The sequence below is a fragment of the Amblyomma americanum genome, chromosome 1 (assembly GCF_052857255.1).
Source record: "Amblyomma americanum isolate KBUSLIRL-KWMA chromosome 1, ASM5285725v1, whole genome shotgun sequence".
Taxonomy (NCBI): domain Eukaryota; kingdom Metazoa; phylum Arthropoda; class Arachnida; order Ixodida; family Ixodidae; genus Amblyomma; species Amblyomma americanum.
The window spans coordinates 271,655,602-271,678,854 of NC_135497.1; the positions used below are offsets into that span (position 1 = coordinate 271,655,602).

The 23,253-nt window shown below is 47.0% G+C and overlaps 1 long non-coding RNA gene and 1 pseudogene across 2 annotated transcripts in view; one reads left to right on the forward strand and one right to left on the reverse strand.

Moving 5' to 3' along the window:
• LOC144115075 (uncharacterized) overlaps positions 1-23,253 on the reverse strand; it is a 66,343-nt gene that overhangs the window by 25,075 nt on the left and 18,015 nt on the right. The window lies entirely within an intron of this gene.
• LOC144115074 (uncharacterized) overlaps positions 8,307-23,253 on the forward strand; it is a 290,915-nt pseudogene continuing 275,968 nt past the window's right edge. The window contains exon 1 of the transcript XR_013311235.1: positions 8,307-8,677. The product of XR_013311235.1 is annotated as an uncharacterized LOC144115074 (transcript). The remainder of the gene's footprint in view (positions 8,678-23,253) is intronic.

Genomic DNA, 23,253 nt, shown 5'->3' on the forward strand with positions numbered 1-23,253 from the left:
GTCAGTCAGTCAGTCAGTCAGTCAGTCAGTCAGTCAGTCAGTCAGTCAGTCAGTCAGTCAGTCAGTCAGTCAGTCAGTCGGCCTCTCGCTCGCTCGGTTGGTCGGTCGCCAGCCAGCCAGCCAGCTAGCCAGCCAGCCAGTGCATCCGCCCGATATCCGTGAAGCAGTGAGGCCATACAGGTGACGAGATGGAGCGAAGTTATCGGGTTTTTTTCACAATACAGGCAAGAAGATTTCAGTGAAAACGAATATGTATGTCTCGATGCTCATCCTGAGCAAACAACGTCGAGCCAAAGCTGATGGCCTATCAAAAATGCCGCAAGTGCATAGGCGCTTCATTCGATCAATGTGCCACAAGCACATTGCTGCTTTTGGATGACAGTATGTGTATTTCAATAATAAGGAACTGTTTGGCGCAGTGGCACGTGAACCTTGGTTAGAGAAGGTTTTCTTCTGTGCCTCAAAATATTTTTCACTTGAAACGCAACCTTTAGTCACTTTAATTCTAAGCATTTTGTGCACCTGGTACATATTAGTCATCTTTTTCCTTCATTATATGTGCATTTCTTTAGAATACTAGTTCTGCTGTCTTCTTTCCTAAATTTTGGTAGCGTACAATTTTTTTGTATATTAGAATTCCAAATTTACTTTCTAAAAGTCACCGTTCAGAATAATTCAGAACCGACTCTATATTAGTTGATGTATTTATTTTTTCTAATGTTTTCCGGAAAACATATTTATAGAAGAAGGATAGCTTTTGTAACACCTACAAAAAATAGCTGCTTTCTATGAGGCAGCAGATATTTTTTTATGCCTCGAAGTTTGTTTGAGCCTTGGAACTTTCAAGCGCTTAATGCAATAAAACAATTGCAACGTTTTGTATACTTCATAATTTTTTAATATTTTCTTTTTTCGTGTTATAAGCATATCGGTGAAAGTATAAACCATAACTTGAAATCTAAGGTATGACGAAATCTCGTCTGGTCGGGTAATGGTTAATTCGGCACCATGAACGGTTAACGCCGACCAAAGGGTTGGGTCAATAGATGACGACATTTCGGCAGTGAACAAGGCTTGCGTACGGAAGCCGAAACGTCATCTATTGACCCGATCCTTTGGTAGGTGTTAACGTTTGATGGTGCACAATAAACCATAAATTACCTAAAAATTTGTATTAGACAAATGAAGTTTCATATCACTACTTATTATTTAAAGTCCAGAAAACCTGAACAAACGCTTCTAGTTAGCGCGGATGCCACCCGTGCTGCATGACACTGAGCATTAAAAAATTACCGCGGGAAGTTTGAGTGTTTAGTACACACCATTGAGTTCCTACGACCCTCAGAATTAGTCATTGTGAGCGCAGGAAACATTTTAGCAGTCAGGTCATGAGCGCGTAGGAAGAGTAGAGTTTGAACATCTTCGCGCGCTGTCTAACCGCGCCCTTTACTTTTATCAAAAATAATAAAAGGAACCTACAAAAAACGCCAATTTCTCGAACCGTAAGGAAGGAGGTAATATGATTGTTCAGGACCGTATTTTAGGGTAAAATTGAAGGGCTCATGACATATTTCGCGATTTATTTTTTTTTCGCTTCTTTTTCATTGGTGATATTACGGTTGCCAACCATCCCGAATTTTGTGGCACTGCCCCGAATTTACAAAAGAAGCCCCGACTTCTGACTTTCTTCGGTCGATACAGGCATTTGTCCAGTATTTACGTTTGATGAGGCCGACGAGACCGCTCCGCATGCGCGCGCAGCACGAACATAATGGGTGCCCTGACCGCGATAACTAATTCGGGTTTCGAGAGCTATCAGTCATTTTATAGCCGTAAAAGGCCAACTTGGGTGCCGCCCATCAGTGACTTCAAGCAGAAAGTGAAGGCCGTAGTGAAGGTATGCGGGATAATTTCGACCGCCCTGCATCTGCAAAGCGCCTTCATCTGCAAAGCTCTCTTTGGCAGAACGCCATACATCAGCTGAGAGACCACTGCTATTCTCACCAGTCTTCAGCTGTCCCAGCTGTCCATAGATCAGGGCATACACAGAACACATTCTGTACTCAAGTAACACTGCCATTACCTCTCCTTATTTCTCTTACCCTTACCCTCATCCTCCTTTCTGGAGCACTTGGCTTAGCTCGGACTCGGCAGATCATCAGCAGCTCTTGGAGGAGCAAGCGCTCTTCTTCACTGTGCCTTGGTGATGATGATGATGATGTCCTCAGGCTTAATGGCACATACCCACGGCGGGGGATTGACCAGTGTTGGCCTCAAATAAAGTTGTCTTCCTCATCATCCTCCTCAGCTCGCACCTCGCCTACCTGTTTTGGAATCTGCCTCGAAACCAACTCGGACAACTTCGCCGAAGCCAGATACTAAACTTATCACAATATTAATTTATATCGAAGCCGTGTCAGGCCGGCTTCTTACATCCAGGCAGCGTGTCCCCACAAAAATGTCTTGTGAGAACTCGTTAACAGCGGAGTTGCAGCTTGTCAGAGTGAAGCAGTTTTGTCACGCTTCTCTGAGCCGCACGTGCTTTCTCCAAGACAGCTCATCTCGCATCCCGAAATGCTAGCGTCCGCAAGCCAAAGTTTTCTCTCACTCTTCCCTTCTCTTGGGACAGGCGTAAAGCTACGTCAGAAGTCTGCGTCATGTCCGTGGCAAATGTACGCCGACGCTTGTCGCTAATATGCGACGCAAAAAGAAATAAACGAACGCAATACACAGGTGCTCGAGAAAAGCGAGGTTGCTATAGAAGGTGAAGTTACAATCGAACAACACTGAGGAAGGCAGAGGGCGCAGCTGCGCAGCGCAGGCGGCAAGACGACTGCAGGAGCACGTCCTTCGTCAAGCGCGATGATCGACCGATTAAATTTTCTGCGCCATTTACGTAGAGCCTTATGCGCACGTTCCTTCTCTGACGAAAGAAAGCAGACTGCAGCTATGCCGAAGAAACGTGAGCGGACTTTCGTTCAATCTTCAGCGTCTTTCGCGGCGCGTACGGCAGAGGCGATTGTAGTCGCTTGAACTATACTCGTTGCGCTCGCTTAGTTACAATGCCCAAACATGGTGAGGGGCCTTTAAGAAAATGACCCGCCTATGTTACTCCAAGCAATAACAGGAATAGCGCTTCTGCACTGATCCAGGCGACAGCCTGCCCTCTTAACGTTCGTGCAATAAGTGAGAAAGAGAAGACGTCAACGCGGCTCCACCCGCCAGAGACAGTGCGGGAAGTAATGCCATCGCCACTGGCCGAAGATTCGTTTGGCTTAGACCTCTCAGACGCTTAGCCGTCTTCCGCGACGGGGAAACGACACCGCTGACAACTTCATGAGAGCCCAAACTGCAAGGATGGCCGGAGAAGGTGCCCGCATAGCATTCGCGGTACTAAACGGCTTTGCGACAGATCACAGATCATCCTTCTGCTGAAATTTTAATTTTTTTTTATATGTGAGAGAGCCTGTTAGAAAACGCGCGTGCGACATAGGTAATGAAGCACCGTCTTGCATTGTGTTGCATTCAGTTATCAACAAAGAAAGGTAGATCGTTCATGCATCATTTCGATAGTGGGAAGTGTGAACTTCCTGTTAAGCTTGGCTGGTAGTTAGCCGAACATGGGATTCGGCCGCACAAAAAAAAAAAAAAACATTTTTTCAGAAAAAGAAAGAAAAACCTCAGAAAGAGCTTCAGTCATTCCAAATCACGCGAAGCATTAAAAATAAATAAAAGATGTGTGAAACGCACGAATTCAAAGAAGCAATTTCGCACACGGAGCACAGCTTTGTCTTTCCGTCGAACTGAAGATCTTGCAGAAGGTTTCGTGACTGCGTGGATGCCACTTCTGCGTTTTAATCAATAGTATTCGAAATATAAAATCTCCCGAATGGCGGTAAAGCCATATTTCCACAACCCAATTCTCATTTCCGACCAGGCACTAGCCAAGCCAATAAGCAGTTCATATTTCGCGGAATTTTCGTAGCGGACGGTCCGTCGCATGTTCAGTGGCGCCTCTTTGAGAAGCTCTATGCCGTTGGGCAGCCCATATAGCATCATACGGCTCGTTTGTTCTTCCATCTGTTACAAAAATGATCTGTAGACAGTCTATAAACTTCTTATAGACTCTACTGATTTCCTATAGATATTTATTTTGGCCTATTCATAGTCTGAAGACTGTCTATAGAAAAAGTCTACTAAAATGTATGGCCATGAATGATCTAAATGAATATGTAGCATATGTACATCTAATCTCTGCGACGAGAAGGACTTTTAACCGGCGAAAATGTCGACCGCGTCGAGCTTATCTTCGCAGTCACGGTTTATACAGTCCACCGATATTAATTGAACGAATTTCATTTCTGCGACAGAAGAGAGGGCTCTATGCGGTGCTTCCGTTAAGTCAATTAAACAAGGATGCCTAATGCGATACTGGAAACACAAGGTAAAGTCATACACAGGGTGATTTTTAAAATCTTTAGAGCTTTACTAAAAATGTCGACTCAGGAAGATGCTGCCTCCGTTGCATGTATACAGGACTTGGTTGACACCCGATAAGCAGATAGCGGTTGCGCCTATCCCTCTAATTAGTGAAATTTGGGTAACTGTCTGTTTAATTCTTCAGCTTACATATGGTTAGACAGCCGCCGCGGTGGCTCAGTGGTTATGGCACTCGGCTGCTGGCCCGAAAGACGCGGGTTCGATCCCGGCCGCGGCGGTCGAATTTCGATGGAGGCGAAGTGCTAGAGGCCCGTGTGCTGTGCGGCGCGATATGGCAACGCTTCAATTAGTAATTGCATGTATACAATGTTTGCCTATTATTAATTGTGATTTTATTTCTATACCACAACCCATAGGGTTTTATTTGCCTACCAAATTTGGTACAGAACTGTCCTCAAATGGGTGCCCCTTGTTGCCGGAGTATGTATAGCGGAACGAATCTATACACACATATAGCGGTCCCGTAACGTGACAGTTTTCCTCCCGTTGTAGGATGTTTTTGGGGGGTGAGGGCGGAAAGGAATGGGAGGGCGCAACCAATTTTATTGACCGCCATCTTGGATTCGAGGAACCGAAACTATGCCGCCATTTCGTCCCCTGATGTCATTCTCACATAGTCCCAACCCTATCCACCATATTGCACCGAGACGTTATCATTGGCATGCGGCAGGTGGTTGTTTCTGCAATGCTATGGTAGGAGACGGCGCTACAAGTTTCTATGCGAAATATGCTGTTTTCTAGTTCCTGCCACAAATGGCGCTGTGATCTCAGGGTGATAGCAGACCCCACGAAATCTCGAAACATGATGAGTAAGAGCTATAACAATCTTAATAAAATAAACAGATGGTTAGAAATCTTGAGTGATATGATATTAATAGTCGCGCGTGGATATTAATATTCATGGGTACGAATAAACAACGACGGGCTCAGCTTAGTAAGTTAAAGCTCAAGCGACAGTGACAAGCAAACTTTTTAGCTGGCTTCTTTTCTGAGCAAGCAGCATGGTAATCGCTGAGTCTTGCTAATTTCTGAAGCTGAACGCACAAAACTGAGCTTGTAACTATGTTTATGAAGGTAAAAATTTATAGCGCCGCAAACGAAGGACGGACGCATAGACTGACCCCTTACAAAAATTTCTTTAGACAGCCCATATACTGTCCATAGACTTCTGGCTATAAAGTCTAAAGTCTCTCATAGACAGACCCTAGAGAACAGTCTATAGGCAATACAAATCCTATAGATAGTCTATAAACAGTCTATAGATTTATGGCCATACACTTTTAGTAGACTTTTGTCTGTAGACAGTCTATAGACTATGAATGGACAAAAATAAATATCTATAGGAAGGCAATATAGCCTATAAGAAGTCTAAAGATTGTCTGTCGACCATTTTTATAAGGGACAACCGACAGGACGGGCGCCTGTTACCTTCACAGACATGTTTATAAACTCTGCTTTTAAAAACATGAACCAACCAGCCCAGCAATTGGCTTTATTGATCTAATTGTGTCGTTCACCCGCTGCACAGGTGTGTTCATCGTCGACATTACTGAGTTTGAATTTTCACAAAAGCGCACCCCTACTGGCCTTCACGCCGGGTGTTTTAAAACATAAACCAGTGATTTTTTCCTTGTCTTTCGTTTATTCCTTTGCACCATCAAGTAACTAAAAACTTGCTCATAGGAGGTTTCCACTGTCAGCAAAGATGCGAGAGTCAACCCTGTAATTTAATAACAAGCGCGATTCTACCTAGGCTGACTGACAGAGGGAGTGGCGCTCAGCTGCGCTGACCCGAAAGACGCGGGTTCGATCCCGGCCGCGGTGGTCGCATTTCAATGGAGGCGAAATTTTAGAGGTCCGTGTACTATGCGATGTCAGTGCACGTTAAAGGGCCTCAGGTGATGGAAATTATCAGGAGCCATCCACTACGGCGTCCCTCATATAGCCTGAGTCGCTTTGGGACGTTAAAGGTTTATGGTTTATGCAGGGTTTTGAGGGGTTGAGGGGCATAATACGGTTTTTGAGTTAGAAGAGCGCTTTTTTGGCATATCATTGTCAGCGGTGTCGTACATCAGAATACAGCTAAGACGTGCTAACTAGCAGGCTGGTTAACTAATATTGGATAGTTAACTTTTTCCTATTACTGTTAGACTCCTTAATTATTGAGAGGCATATAACCAACCGTAAGTAACATCCATATCAGTTTTTAGAATTTGGAAAATGCGGTTACCCTCGGTTCTGTGACCTAACAAATTCTGGCTACATCGCGCCAAAATATATGCGCTTTCGAGAAGCTTGCAGGCAAAGCAACCCCTCCAGTGCACGTAACTCATCGATCGAAATAGCCAAAATTTGTTGGGCCACAACGCCGAGGCTAACCGCGTCTTCGACATTCTAAAAACTGACTTGGATATTAATTACAATGGACTACATGCCTCTCAATAATTAAGGAGCTTAACGTTAGTAGCTGAAAAGCTGAAAACTGTTCAATATAAGTTAACCAGCCTGCTAGTTAACACGTCCTAACTTTACTTTGATGCTGACAACACTATGCCGAAAAAGCGCTCTTCTAACTCAAAAACCCTATTTTTTAAAATTGTGCAGTCTTAGGTGAAACACCCTTTACACACACAACAATAATATATATATATATATATATATATATATATATATATATATATATATATATATATATATATATATATATATATATATATATATATATATATATATATATGAGAAGTTGGGCATAGGTTGGAAAACAAATGAATACAAAGAGGATAAAAAGAGGAAAAAGGATGGAAAGGGGTTTAGTGGCAGGGAAAATATAGTCGAACAAGTGCTTGCTCAGCAAATAACTAGGATTGACATGATTGTTGTACTTGGACGGGAGAGCGAACATTTCACATAAAACAAGAAAATAAAAGTATGTTGGCACCTTGTGCTTAATGGAGTAGCGGCGCTGACGTCTGCTTTTCGAAGTTAGGTTCCAGCGGCGCTGGCCTCAAAACTCGGCCTGCATAGAGCCCCGTCTGGACAATGTTGAGGCTTTCCTGTTTGATTAAAAAGAGTGCTCATTTTACGAAATGGCCTAGCAAACCGTAATTATCTTCAGGATATGTCATGCTACGTCACCTGCACAGTGAAGGGTAGTGGACTCTGAAGCCTCCCCACAAAGCAAGTCTCGTTTTTCTTCCTAAGAAGCCGTCCTCGGAAACGAATGTTCACTACGTATTGTTGTTTTAGTTGAGCACAAGCACGCTCATGGGTATTGCCTTTGGTTGTGATGGGTACTTCTTTTCTCGCTGTCTTTATTGTGAGAAAACCAACTATAAAATGACATGCTCCAAATTTGCACTCAAAGTAGCAATCGTGTTTCCGCTAAAGTTCACGAAAGGAAGGGTTCTCGTCTTCCAACGCCACCTTTCAGAATATATCAACTGGGCAATCATACTCAACCCTTACCTACCTTTGCACAACACGAGGAAAGGTCTGAATTCTCTGACTCGCGAACCGCACGTTCCTGTTCACTGTCAAGCGACGCTCAGTAGCACGTGTACTCGTCCAGTACCTTGTGGGAGCGAGTTCTAGGCACGAACGGCCCGAGAAAACTTTCCTACACGCGGCCGAACAGTGCAGCGAAGACCGCGGCCGCTCCGAGCTGCAGCAGCGGCGCCGAGGGGGCCCGTCCTTCGCGTCGCCAACACGGGGCGGCGCTCCCCCGTGAGCGCTTGGCGCGCGCCGGCGTCGTGAGGCGCGACCAGGGGGCTCGGCCGCGCCGGCCAAAGAGAGCGAGCAACGTGCGCGCTTCGGCAGCAGAGACGTGCTCCGCGCGCGTCGCCCGCTGCGCACGCCTTCCGTCCCGGCGATCGCGCGCGCACCCGGCGAGACACGCCGTCGCGACCGCTGACCGGCCTCCGCGTGGGAGGCAGTGGCGGCCGTGGAGCTTGTTGTGTGTGCACGCTTTTTGAAAAGTTCGCGACAGTAGTGGAAGCGAGGGAAGTAGTTTCTCGAGGCGTGGACTGGGTCCGGAGAGTCGCGGCCAAGTGCCCACCGTCCCTTCCTCTGTCCGTGCATGGCTGACCAGGGCTTCTGCGGTTCTTCGTCCGGCGACATCGTCAAGCAGGGCTACCTGTTCGTCAAGAGGCCGCCAAGAAGACGCTTCGACATGCTGAGGGTGAGCCCCTCGTCGCTCCTAGCGTTGGTGCGTGCGTGCTTTTGCGTGTTCTGTCGAGCACAGGGTACGCAGGCGCACCGTGACCATCTTCTTGTGATTGCTCCGAATGGAGGCGTACACTTCCCCTGCCCTCATCCACACTTCAGGCGCACTGAACAGATGCACGGTTTTTGTGTATTTCAGACAGCATGACAGAATAATAGACGGAAGTCTGTAACGAATTAACCATTCAACGAATGGGGCATTTTGAGACTCGTTTTATGCAAGCACAAAAAATTCACCAAACTTCTTACGTACGTAATTTTCAGTATGTGATTCTGATGACGGAAGTAACTGCGCAGAAGTTTTGCAGCTGGAGAGGTAGTTAGAACCGCTGCAATAAGGTTGTCTGATACTCGAAGAGCATGTCGATATCAAAACGAGGAAAAGAGTTTCGATGCTTAGAGTCAGTTTTGGTATCTGCAGAGTTCGAAAGCGGAGATAAAAACAAAAGTTAAATCTAAGTAAGAGACAATTGACCATGCGGAGTACCATTCAATTGAGAATGTGGGTATGTATAATCTGTGGAAATGAGCAGTGCTGTTGATATTAACAAATTGAACGATGCGGTTTTGTGGGCAGAAGAATAACGCTTACGCAAGTGCAATTAATTGCACGGGTCAACCACGCTCGTGTAATTACGTGCGCTTGTGTCAAGAGCGATCGCAGACTTGCCGGTTTGCTCCAGTCGTCTGCTGGCGAGTTGAGGCGAGCTGTGTTTTCCGGTGTAAAGCACGGAACTTGGTATTTTTGCAGCGTCCATACCAAAAGCCATCGACAAATAACAATCTTCACTCTTCTTTCCTATCTTTGAGCAGCAGTAGGCAGCTGTTCTTACGAGGTGACAAAATGAAACTCGATGACCAACGGGAATTTAGGACAGCTGTATCAGTGTCTTTTACATGCAATGAATGGTCGCAGACAGCAGCGCATGGAGCCAAAAGTCGACGTATTCAGGTCTGCTGCCAAAAAATAACAAAAAGAAAAAACAGCGTTGGTCTTAGTATTGCTGTTTTTTCCAGGCGGTCGTGTTTGCAATTTTCCACTTCACCCCCCTCTCTGCTTTCCATCGTTATTTTTTTTTTTACTGCAACTAACTTTGCATATGCGACCGGCTGGTTTCAGTTGATACGTTTGGGACAAGTCTCATGGATGTCGTCGTTGCAGTTGTTTTGGCAGCGGTCACAATAATGTGAGTGAGGGTGGTATTTTGTGGATGATCACCAGTGAGCTATCCACTACCGAGTTTGTCGCGTATATATTAGTATGCATTACCACAGGATCTACGAAAGTAAACAACTGCTTGCTGTGTTGCATCGTCGTGCATGTCACGCCGGGTCCCTTCAGAGTGGGGATAGCAGGTGAGTGGGGACACATTTAACAAACACAAACGACGAAGTACCAATGCCTGATAACTGATGTTTCCGGGTGCGCAGTCCGTGTGAACCTAGCAAATTACATACCTCGCCATAACAATAATCACGCAGTTTGCCAGAAATGCATTTTCGGGTTGCATTCCTCGCTCGTCACGTTAGGTATAACCATTGTAATAACACTGCGCCGAAGACTGTACATAGAATTAACTCCCCCTGAATTGCTCGCTTACGTGCTTGCATATGCCGTGAAGCAAGGTGACAAGGCGAGACAATGAGCGCTGTGAACTGATACTGCTTATTAATAGATTTTATTTCGTTCTCTCTTGCGATTCGTTCAATTTTCAGGTTAACGAATTGCAACCACTCCCTACAAAGACCAGCCACATTGAAATGACAGCTATCTTAATTTTTATTCTAGGCGCCAGAGTCGAGATGCAGTAGTAATTATGGCACCAATGAAATTTCATAGTGCGCTTGTGACCGTAATTAGCTGCAAACAAGTATGCCAAGTGCATTACCGCCGGCTTTGTTATCACGCATGATGTTCTGCAAGGTATGCCGCAAGAGGTGCATGCAGTATATACGAATTTGCGAACGGGTTTTCCAGCATGCGCCTGTTTTAACTTCTCCAGGCATCCTTGCGCGCCTTTTTAATGGTTGATATAAATGCTAAACCGCTCTAGTAAAGAACGCAGCCCTGGCTCAACGAGGACATCAGCTACGCTGACCTCTTCGGCCTCGAATGCCAACGGGTTCTGAAGGGCAAATTGTTGTTTCAGTTCCACGGCGGAGGCAGCGCAGGAACTGTAATCGTTACGCGTTCGGAGTGGCAGTGAGCGATATGGCAGCGGTTTAGAGGATTTCACTGGCGGGAACGCGGAGACAACTCCTGCAGTATATATTTTTTTCGTTTTCGCCGCAGACATTCAGTTTTTAGTCATATCAACCTGCGCAGTCATCGTCTGAGCGCAGGATTTCAAACTCTCGGTAACAACATCGCAGACGAGGCCCCCATTTCGAGAATAGGCAGTTGACGAGCGCGCTTCTAATTAGCCGGTCTCAGGACAAATGAATAGCAAAATGAACGAAAAGCGTCGCTCTTTTCGCTATTTTTAGCTGTCTTCCCTTTGGACGGCTGGAAATAGACTTTCACCTTCTCTTTTCGGCCGTCTTTCGAGTCGCCGCCCTCGAACAGCTGGGGGCATCAATTTTATCAATTTTTTTTCAGTTTTGAAAAGTAAAAAAAAAAGAGAGGGAAATATATAAAAAGCACCAGAGCGAAGTTTCGGTAATTAAAGAAACAAGAACTCACAGAGGAAGTCCGGAGACCGATCAGCGACATTTGTCTGTTCGTGGCCCAGCGCCGGTTGCCCGGAGGCTTGGGAGAAGCTTGGAGAATACCCGTGTCCGGCATTTCTAACGTCATTTTTGCTTCCAGCTTTTCGAGCTGCACCTGCGACCCTCTCTCTTTTTCCCTCTCCCTGCCCTGAAAGAAACTATTCTTATTTTTTGCGACGGCCATCGCGAGCATTGTACACATTGCAGAGAAATAGATCTCGGCTTGCTCGAATTCGAATTGCCGAGCTGGCAGGTTCATTCGCAAGTCATCACTCAATGCTTGCGCAGCTTTTTCCTTGAAGTTATTTCTTGCACCTTTTGCTTTGAAAGTGGCGATTGAGAGGGTTAAGATTCGAGGAAGGCGCGTATGAAAAGCGCCTATAAATGTTGGCGTTTTATGAAAGGCCGCAGACAAGCAAGTGTGCACTATAGCCGGCACTGAGACGCTCTGTTTTGAAGGCGGTAATGCGCTTTGCTACTCGTGACGCGAGGCTGAGCAAGGCAGGAGCAGCATGAAAAGGGGTCGTGCACGTGCCGCAAGTGTCACGTCAGAGGCGCCGGCCTGTGTATGAAAACGGCTGTTAAAAATATCAGTGGAAGCGCTCGCACTCGCCAACATTTCTTCCTTGGGAGACGGCCGCGCATCCCCCTATTTTGCTTCGTTTCCAGCGTTTATGTAGGCTTAAAATTCAGCGCGCGTAAATAATTGAGACCATCTCGGAGCCTTGCAAAGTTCGTCGCTAAAATTTTGCCTCTTTTGGTCAATCTTGGCCAGAAAAACTAAATCGATAATATTAATTGATCCTGTATTGACTGTTGGTAATATACCCAAGAATCGTAAACTATGACTATATAGTTCAGAAATCGCCGCTTGTCAACATTATTTCGCGGCTGCGTTTTTATGGAGGCAAAACGCTAAGGCGCCCGTGTGCTGTGCGATGTCAGTGCACGTTAAAGATCCCCATGTGGTCGAAATTATTCCGGAGCCCTCCACTACGGCACCTATTTCTTCCTTTCTTCTTTCACTCCCTCCTTTATCCCTTCCCTTACGGCGGGGTTCAGGTGTCCAAAGATATAGGAGACAGATACCGCGCCATTTCCCTTCCCCAAAAAAACAATTATTATTATTATTAATATTATTATTATTATTATTACTATCTTGAATTCCGCCCGCCGCCAGCTATACTTTCCACCGTGTCGCCAGATAAATACGGTGGTAATTTTTAGACGCAAATTGAGCAACAACGGAAAATAATACATGCACATCATTCACGACGTTTTCATGCAAGGCCCTGTCGCTTATTTTTTTTTAATTGGTTTTCGGGGAAAGGAAATGGCGCAGTATCTGTCTCATATATCGTTGGACACCTGAACCGCGCCGTAAGGGAAGGGATAAAGGAGGGAGTGAAGGAAGAAAGGAAGAAGGAGGTGCCGTAGTGGAGGGCTCCGGAATAATTTCGACCACCTGGGGATCTTTAACGTGCACTGACATCGCACAGCACACGGGCGCCTGAGCGTTTTTTCCTCCATAAAAACGCAGCCGCCGCGGTCGGGTTCGAACCCGGGAACTCTGGATCAGTAGTCGAGCGCCCTAACCACTGAGCCACCGCGGCGGGGCTTGAAAGGGACGGAGATTCCACTTCAGTGAGGGGGAATACGCTATCCTCCGAGTTTGGTATACTGGGAGGTCCGAAACGTCTGGCGCCTCTTTGCCGCTATTAGGCACTTTTAGTTGGACTTCCGCAGTGAGCTTGCGTACGCAACGACACTGCAGGTGACAAATGCGCATGCGCAGAACGCAACGTATCTAGCCGCGCGTTGCGGACGCCGGCCCGTTATAAAGCATAGTGTAGCGTACGCAACGTGGGACGCTACGTGCTGCGTAGAGAAGATGGCGGCGACCATCTCGCCCGCTTCGGAATAAATACATGTCGCTGCTGGATTCTCTTACGCAATATCTCGCTTAAATGGTAGCGGTTCGCTTTTATTTCGCCTACTATTGCCCACACGTACCGGTGTTAGCGATAACTAGCCCCTGTTTTCCAGATAATTTGGTGATTTTCAAGCTCCTAGGCCCAACTAAATGCGGTGTGTTTTCCTCGTAGCAACGACACCTGGCGAAGCAGTGTTCTAGCTTTTAGTCAATTCTTACATATTCTTCGGTTTGCATAGTTTTTTTTTTCTTGGAACAAAAGAAGGCTCGCATTGTACTCACCCTAGTTATCAGTAATCACGGATGAAAATTTCTTCAACCGAGCGGTGATGTGGTTTGACGTCTTGTCACCAGATGGCGCTACTGTTTACGCGTTCGCGTGAGGGACGCTACAGAACGGACAACTAAAAGTGTCGTGTTTACACTATTCACAGCGTACGCAAAGCAGTAAGAGATGCGTACGCAAGCTTACTGCGTACGCCCCAACTAAAGGTGTCTATTAGGAAGGGTGACAACATGTCTCGCTTGGAGGCATTCAGCGCCCTGTCTCTACTGGGTGGCTCCATTCACCTTTTCCGCTCTTCCTATGTGTCGAACGCCGCCGAAACGAGCGCGCGGGCGTTATCTTCCCACCTGCCCCGACCATGGGTCAAATGGGCCTCGATCGCCTCCGGGGCACCGTCGGCGGGCCGAGCCCCGCGGCGGGCTTGCAGGCATCGTCTACAACCATGGACAAAAGACCACTTTCCGCCGTTTTTCCCCTCCTGCGTGGCCGCCCCACGCGTCGGGACCACATGGTCGGGACTAATGAAACACGGGTGTCGGCATCCTCCTCACCGCGTCGGGCTCCGATCCCCACCGTCAACACCGCCAAGTAAAGGGCAATGCCCAGTGCGCGTATCGCCTCACGTTCCAACACTTTCTGCTCTCCAGTGTCCGACGCCAACAGCATTGTCTGAGAGAGACGTGGCGGCATATAGTGTGTTTGGGCAGACTGCTTTTGTTTTGCCCCGCCGCGTTTATTCGTCACGTGTGCGCTTCTACATCGGCTGCTTGTTTACGCTGCGCATCTGATTGTTCGCTCGGCATCGTACCAGTGGACTCCGTGACACCATGCCAAGAGCGAAGCCCAGACGCAAATAACGTACGACAGCAGTTAACGGCGGTCACCCATTCGCCACCCAAGTGCCAGCGGTGACCACAAGGGCTGAGCTTGCATCGCTCCCGATCACCGTGCCTCGCGACGTTGGTGTGATATTCGGCGCGTGCGGAGGAGTGACTGTTACAACGCGCAGTGGTTGCAGTAGGCCGGCATAACAGCGCGCCGCGCCGTCAGGCCTGCCGCATGAACCCCGATTTTACGTTACTGCCGTCGCGGATGCTGCTGAACGCCTGAGCGGAGCGGAAGACGCAGGCAGTCACAGGGTTCACCACCCGGTGAACTTGCTACTCTTTCCACTCGCTTTTGACCTCTGATCTCCCGCATTACGGTAAGTGATCATTTTGTTAAGAAGCTTGGTAGATAATATTTCTTGATTTATTTCGATATTATGCCTCTATATTATGAACAAAAACTACATTAACACCGTCGGAACAATATTTAAGCATAATTCAATGGCTTCATATTTCGCGAATTAATAAAGGCGTAATTCTAGAGGCGCGTGTACAGTGCGATGTCAGTGCACGTTAAACAACCCCAGGTGGTCGATATTATCCAGAGCCTTTCACTACGGCGTCCCTCATAGCCTGAGTCGCTTTGGAACGTTAAACCCCCATAAACCAACAATAAATTGGTTATTGAGGAAAGGAAAGGGTGCAGTAACTGTCTCACATCTCGGTGGACACCCGAACCACGCGAATTGCCAGTATGTAATGTTTCTTAATATGTGATGGAAATAAATGTCATGGAATAAGCTGGTCAATATTTTATATCAGAATATCATATTTACATGACCAACCTTTATGACATTGTTTTCTATTCAGAGTGCTTAAGTCACTGAGGTATACGGCCTGCCTAAAATATGTAAACGCTGATTTGTTTCAGCACGGTCGTCTCACGCCTTCTATTGCCGGTATCCAGCGCATAATTCTGATCTCAGTTCATAGTATAATATCCATTATACATCCTCAATATATCTTATATCACTTAGATATATGTAGGGATATAATCTTTCTTATTCGCGAATTCATTAGTGCGAAAACACTCCTGTGGGCACCAGAGTCGAGCATGGGAATCCTCGGTCTCTCGCCGTTGCCACTGCAACAGCGAAGCCTATGCTTGTTATAAACTTAACCGTCGATAATTTGCCTAAAGGAATAGTTTCAGCACTAGTGATAATTAGTGGTAGTGATGGTTAATTATATCACAGCCACTATAGTTAGCATCTTAGTGATAGTATATGTAGAAGTCAGTTTAGCAACCGTGGTAACGTTAGCTACGTCATGAGCCAAACAGTGCTTTCGCGCGGTACTGTTTATTTCCATCGTCGTGAGAATACTGCTTCGCGCATGCTTGCCGTGCCCTTTTCTGAAGCGTAGGATAAAGAGTGGTAAGCGTTGTTGAAACAACGAAAACTGTATAAGCAACAAACACGTACTTTTGATTTTAGTTGGAGAAGTCTTTCGGCGCAAGGTGAAAAATATTTATTATAACGCAGCAAGGTGTTCTGCCTTAGAAAACAAGAGCGTTTGAAATGGGTTGTCCCGCGAAGCAGACTTGTTACGGCATGGATTATACAGTAAACAGTAACAAACGCGCATGAAAATTCAATAATCAGGCTTACTGAATTTCTTTGTTGAATAGGTTACGCCAGAAATGAAGCGGCAACAACCTCTCCAGAGCTTCTTCCTGCCTTTGAAAACTTTGAAGCAAGATCAAAGTGCAAAATCGTGGGACGCTTGCGCTACTGCATCTGAGTGTCCCAGTTTGCCCCCGGAAGACCCGGAACCAACCACGGAAGAGCGCACACAGTCGAAGGGACATTCCCGGTGTTCATAGGTCACGAGATTCTCCTTCATTGAGCTTACCAAAGACGGCTACTGGTGCAAAATTTGCAAGAGGGCATATGATGAATGGAAGCTACTTGTTGACGGAAAAACGGGCGGTGGTGCGTGGATCGTCAAGCCAGTCCAAGCTTGGTGAAAAGGCCGCGCAGCACGACGCTTCAGGACGCCACAAACATGCTGTAAACATTTTGAGCCAGCCGCAGACAATTTCAGAGGCCAAAATGAGGCTGAAAAAAGTGCCGATGATCAAACTAAGCTCATGAGGAAGAACATGGCTGTGGCAGCCTACTTTCTTTTCAAGCAGGAAGTAGCCCACACTACAAACTGGTGACCCTTGCTGAGTACGTTTTGTGAATCCCGAAATCGAGCAGTGGTTCAGGGGAAGACAAGCAGATGCGCATTATCCTTCTGCAAGGAATTCAAACGACTGGTTAGAAGCATGTGGGGCGATGGTGAAGAAATTAACTCCTGAAAAGTGCAAACCTCCGTTTCCACGTTCAATAAGTTTTCTTACATGGCCGAGAATTCACCGACATCAATGGACGCCAAATCCTAAGTCACTGTATCTACTATATTGATGTTAATGGCCAACCGACGGACGCGTTCCTTGAGGTCGCAGCTATATCTGATGCATCAGCTTCTTCTGTGACCACGCATATCCTGAACAAACTGAGCACATCTGAACTCGACGCAACCATGATGGCTTCTTGTTCATTTGATTTTTGTTCATTTGATGGAGCTGCAAACTTCTCTGGTCGGCACGGAAGGGTACAAGCTTTACTTAAGCAGAAATGCAATCCTCATCTGTGTTACACTAATGAAAGAGGTCACTTACTCCAGCTTGCCCTAGTGCATGCTGCAGAGTCATCAAAGGAAATCAGAAGGGACCATTAATCTTGTGTCGTCACTGTACTCCTTCTTCAGTAAGATTCCTAAACACTTGAGTGTTCTTGAAAAAATCGAAGATGCTGTGGAGTTGAAGCTGAAACTCGTGCAGCTAGGCAAAACTCGGTGGCTCTCTCACGAGCGATCGTTGGTTGGCATCTTGAAAGTACTGGAGCCGCTGATACTCGCTTTGGAAAGCATTTATCAAGATGGTGCTGACATTAGCAGTGAAGCTGGTGGACTACTGTTACAGCTGCGTTCTGAAAAAACGATTGCTATTATTACGCTTGTGGGTCGTTTCCTGAGGCCATTGGCGTCACTAAACAGTGCTATCCAGGCAACTACAACGAGAGCGGAGGATCTTTGTCCTTTGATTGAAGCAACCACGGAGGTAATTGCGGATATTTCTGCGGAAGCAGTTCTCAAAGAAGTGCGAACGTTAGCAGAGAAGTTTCTTCAATATGGCACTGTTATTGAGGTATTCACAGATGACAACAAGAGCGACCTCGGGCGTCAGTTGAACAAGTAAAGAGACTTAATTCTGGACAACCTTCGGCGGCGACTTGTCGACCCCACCAGAACCCTGCTATCTTTCTACGTGTGCCTGTCGCAAAAGAAAGAGGAAGTAAATTGGAGGGCAGTCTTTCCAGCCATCGGCTTGCCATACGACGAAGAACATGGGAAGAATTTAGATGCGGGGTGGAACATCTTCCGACGTCTGAAGGAGGATTTGACGTCCAAAGCATTTCTATTTTCGCTTCTCGTTGATCCCCACTTGGCCGCTATGTTTCCCAAGTTCCAAGATGTTGTCGGTCACATTTTGTTGCTACCAATCACAACAGCCACCGTCGAGCGTCCTTTTCAGCCCTCAATAGAGTTTCGTCGTCAGAAAGAAACCGTCTCCTCCCTCACCATGTAAATGAGCTGCTAAGCATTACCATTGAAGGCCCGGAGCTAACCTAACCTAACCTAACCTAAAGATTTTATCGCAGTAGTGGTGGGGTGTTAGAGTAAGAAACCCAGGCGGGTTTAACTGTTCGGATCGTTGAGAATTTACACATATATTTGTGGTGGTTTAGTTTTTTGTTTTTGTTGTTGTTGCTTAGTTCTTGGTTCATAATTATTTTCATAATCGGGACAAGCAAACTTTTTGTGCTTGTATGTATGTACTACTGGGGACAAAAGTTTCCGGGACGTGAGTTCTAGGAAAAACGTTTATTGTAGCTCCACCTCGCTACCCAGTCGCCTGATATTGTATGAAGGTATTAAAGGCCTAAATGCTCCTTCCTCAATTCACAATATCAGTCGACTGGGTAGAGGGGTGGTGCTACAAAAAACGTTTTTCCTGGAACTTCGTGCCGGAAACTTTTTTCCCCAGTCGTACATATTCCACCAACTCTGTACAGCAGCCGTAAATTCAAATCGGGATATGTCAGTGTCACGCAAATATTCGTGGCCGATATCGCAGCTCCGATATGCAGCTTTCGCGTCTTAGTGGAGTGCTGTCCATGGATTTGACTTCCCGTTGTCTGTGTTTAATTACGAGGTGATATATTATGTTTAGTACACAGGTGCACGCGTTTTACACCGTTTTCCGCCTCTGCTTTATGAAAGTGGTCTTGAACTGCTGGATTTTATTAAGTTTATTGCTGTAGTCTGAAATGTCGCGTAGTTTCTCGACACGTTTTATGTAGTCCTTGCTGTTCAGTTTTGTCTCTTTGTAAATATGTCTTTCGTCCTTGTGTAAAGTGAAGCAATTATTCGCAGTTTAGTCTAGAGTGTTGGAATCACTCTAGAATCACTCTAGGAAATATCACTCAGGAAATTTAGACCCCCCCCCATAAGTTCAATTCCTGGGGAAACCCCTGCTGCACAGACGAGGAACGGCAGGAAAGAAAACAGTATTCCGTCTCATTGGAACAGTGCAACGTTGCAGGAGCTTAAGCTGGCATCATTTTAACAGGGCTCGATTTCGAGAACTTTTCGCGCGCAGTAACACATGTAGAATAGCCAGCAGGTCAGTCGCGACAGCGAAGACAACGGGAAACGTTGATTCTGAACACGGAAAGTACGAACACCGACCGGGAATAACGACTTTCTCCCTCCGTCTGTCTCAAAATAGGCGTCGCAATATTGTCCGTCTTTGTGCGACGCCGCGTGTACAGCCGAACCTCGTTTTTCGCAAGAAAGGAGTCGTGAATCCGCGTGAACTATACGTGATGCTGCCCTTGTGCTGAACCTCTGCTGCGGCTGTCTGTCAGCACCGACACCGGTGGCAGGCGCCAACGTTTGCCTGATATCCGTGTGTATAGTAAAAAACTATGGGGACGCTTAAACCACCTTAAAGGGGCTGTGAAGGGGGCTCTAATAAAGTTGCGACATGCCAGGGATATTGAAGCACGCCGCTTCACGAATAGTGTCCAGCAAGGATTTTTTTAAAATGCGCTTTGTAGAAGCTGAGTTATCTGTAGTCAAAATTTGAATTTCAGCGTCTTCGCGCCTTTCCCTCTCCTCTCGTCACTTTTTGCACGCTGGAAGGCAGGCGCTCCTTCGCCGACCCCCCTCTGGGAGCGGAGCTTCCCGACCCGCAGGAGCTAAGCGGCTTATTGGCCGCGGCCACGGCAGCTGCCTGACGTCTGAAAGAATCTAACCAATGGCCACCTCTCACCTTGTCTACGCAGATAAGGGGGACGGAGGAGGGTGCGAGCATGAAAAAGTCGCCGGGGAGGGCTCGCCAACTTTGACGCGTGATTGTGGGTCGTCTGCGGCGTGTAGAAGAGTATTATTTGGCTCTGGTTTTCATGGCAACACAGTGCAGTGATTAAGTGAGTTAATGTGCTCCACTCGGAAGGCGTTTCAGAGCTCCTTTAAGAGTGGAATGCGATAGCATTGGATTTCATATTTGTTGCAACTTCTGTTGCAAGTTTCTGTTTGTATTTGTGTCAGTTTCTTCGCAAGTGTCGGTTCATCAACCGCCATATTTGGACTGCTGGGTGCAGTACGTAGCAGGTATATCCGCCACCTGCCAGTGGGCAGGCTGCACACAATCCTGTGGCCAGGATGCCACCTGTCACGGCAAGTTGTGATGACGTCACAAGGTCACGTAACCTCTCTCGATCAATCAGCGAATTTTGAGACAGCGGATATCGGCGGAGTTTTGGTGTGGTGACAACTCTAAGGCTATCGCATTAAAAGATAACGAGGCGCTCACTGCCAATAAGAACATAATGTTGCTAAAGAGGAATCATCGCAGTGAAACTATCCTGTCGTGACGATCGTGAAGATGACGTACTCATTTTTTTTCACGGTGATTGCTGAAGCAAGCAAGCAATTAAGAACCACTAGCAAGCAAGCAAACAAAAAAAGAAACGCCAATGCGTACTCGCTGTTAGCCGCTTTCCTGTACGACACTCTCGTGTGTCTCAGTTTATGCGATGCAACAGTGAAAAAGAGCTCAGCGTTTCAAATGATCTTTCGCTATCGTCATTAGGCTCAAACATATTGATCCACTTCGAAGTGAAAGCATGGCTCTGGTTACTGTGTCCGAAGTTGAGAGATGCCGTAATGGAGGCCCTGTACCCATCGGTCTATGGTGAGAGCTAGTTATACGAGGAACGTTCAATAAGTTCTAAACCTTGAAGGAGAAGCAATTACTCTAGGACCAGGAACTAGACACCTCCACTTCAAAGATCAACGCAGTTCACAGATTGATTTCGAAGTTCTCTGATTCCTGAAGGGAAGAAACTTTTGTCGCACCCCTGGAAGTAGTACTATGCGCAACGGCCTCTTTTGAGCGCCTCATAGTACAGAAATCGGTGTCTTCGAAGTTGGTGCTTAAAATGTCGGAGAAAAATAAAGTTACAGGGGATAAATGTCCAGAGAATAGGTTGGGTGGCTCGCGGGTCGTCTCGCACTGCGCATAAATAAAGGTAGCCGCCGTCTGACGGCCGCATATAACTGTGCACAGTCCCCGCAGGCATTCTTCGTGCGTCCATACATTTGCCGACGCCGTTCTCCCTTAATTCCTAAAAAATTCGACCACGACACGATGCTTCAGGTTTTCTTTCGCTCCGGCCATTGACACCTTAGAGTTTCTTACTATTAACTAGAGGGAAAGCTGGCGGCGCTGCACCTGAGCCACCATGGGCGCTCAAAGCATCATGCGGCGATAAGCTACTTGGGGCGGGACAGTCGTTTTTTTTTTTTGTGTGTGAACAGAGTGTGGCGTTACTGAGATGTCCCGTTCCGTCCACGGCGCAGACGACTTTGGCGCAAACGTAGTGTGCAAAAGCCATAGTAGCGAAAACGCAACAGCACACGACGCAAATAAATGGTTTACGTTTTCTTAAATGTCATTAAAAAACCTCAAAGTGTTGAAGCGAAAATTTTTTTTTCAAAAACATATTTCTTTTTAAAAAAGTGCCTGTTAAGCACGAAATGTTGGCTTTTCTTGCCTGCAATACTTGGCCACTAGGAGAGCAAGCCAGCGCTTATTTTTGGCAAACTTTATATTTACATGCTTTTCTGCTCGTTTGTTGCAATTTGTAGACAGGGTATTGAATGCTAAGACATTCTTGATTATCGAACAACGTTTCTTTTTCATTATTTTTGGCCAAAAGTTGTTGTTCTGCAGTCGGTAGCTCTCCGCCCCATGATGCTTTGAGTGCCCATGGTGGCACAGGTGGTCTCGAGGAAGCTCCATGCAAACTCCCATAGGTGGGGCGCCAGCTTTCCCTCTAGTTAATAGTAAGAAACTCTATGATTGCCACCGAGCGACCTTCACTGCGAAAGGAAACCTACGTGAGCCGTAACCATTAGTTAGAAGGATGATGCAACATGCGTGCCACATTGCGAAGCCGTTTGTGTCGCAACGCCCGTCGTATAGCTGCAACAATCGTAAACGTTCGCAACCCGCACGTGCCCGCATGCATGCACTAATGGTCCTCATGGCTACTCTTGTCTGGCTGCGTGGCTGACAAGTTACAGCTACGAAGTTGTTCAATACATGGGGACAAATTTTCGCGTAAGGGGAGCGGTATGAACAGAACAAGCCCCCCCCCCTTTTTTTTTTGGGGGGGGGGGGGGGGGGTGACACGTCTGCTCGCACGACGAGGAGCATAACGTGCATATCGGGAACACGACTGCCAGCAGGAGACCGCAGCTGTCGACCGACAGCGTCTGCCTATACGTCTCCGCACTTCGGACGCTTCTGTGCCGGGGAACCGAGCGGCAAAGAACCGCACGGTTGGGAGGAACCGCTCCACGGGACAAAGCCGTAATCCGTCGTCGGCTCAAACGCAGCGTCGAGAGGGCCGGGTTCCTCTCCGAACACACCGCTCGTTTCCCATGAATATTTAAGGCAGGCTTCTTTACTGGCCCGGCTGTGACCTCATCACGCACTTGGCCCAAGTTTCCATCAAGAGTTGGATGCAGGGGAGGCTTCGTTCCAATAAAGCCGACTTTGACGCGCCGGCCGCTGGAGGATCATCGCAGCCAAATAAGCTCCGGCTGCTCGAACTTCGAAGGCTGTAGTGGCTGTCCGGGCCGAACACGTGCTAACAGTGGACGAGCTGGCGGAGTCGAAGTTGTCGGATAATCTCCTCGCTATCTGCTGAAGCCGAAGCAAGACCATGATTGGTGTAGCACGGTGCACAAAGGGGAAAAAATAACATCACGGTGAGAGCCTATCATCATCATCATCATCATCATCATCATCATCATCGTCATCATCATCATCATCATCATCATCATCATCATCATCATCATCATCATCAGCCTGACTGCACCCACTGCAGGGCAAATGCCTCTCCCATGTCTCTCCAATTAACCCGGTCCTTTGCCAGCTGCGCCCACCCTATGCCTGCAAACTTCCTAATATCATCCGCCCACCCAACCTTCTGCCGCCCCCTGCTACGCTTGCCTTCTCTTGGAATCCACTCCGTTACTCTTAGGGCCCATTCACACTTGAGAGTCGCAGAGGTCGCGCGACCGTTTTGGTC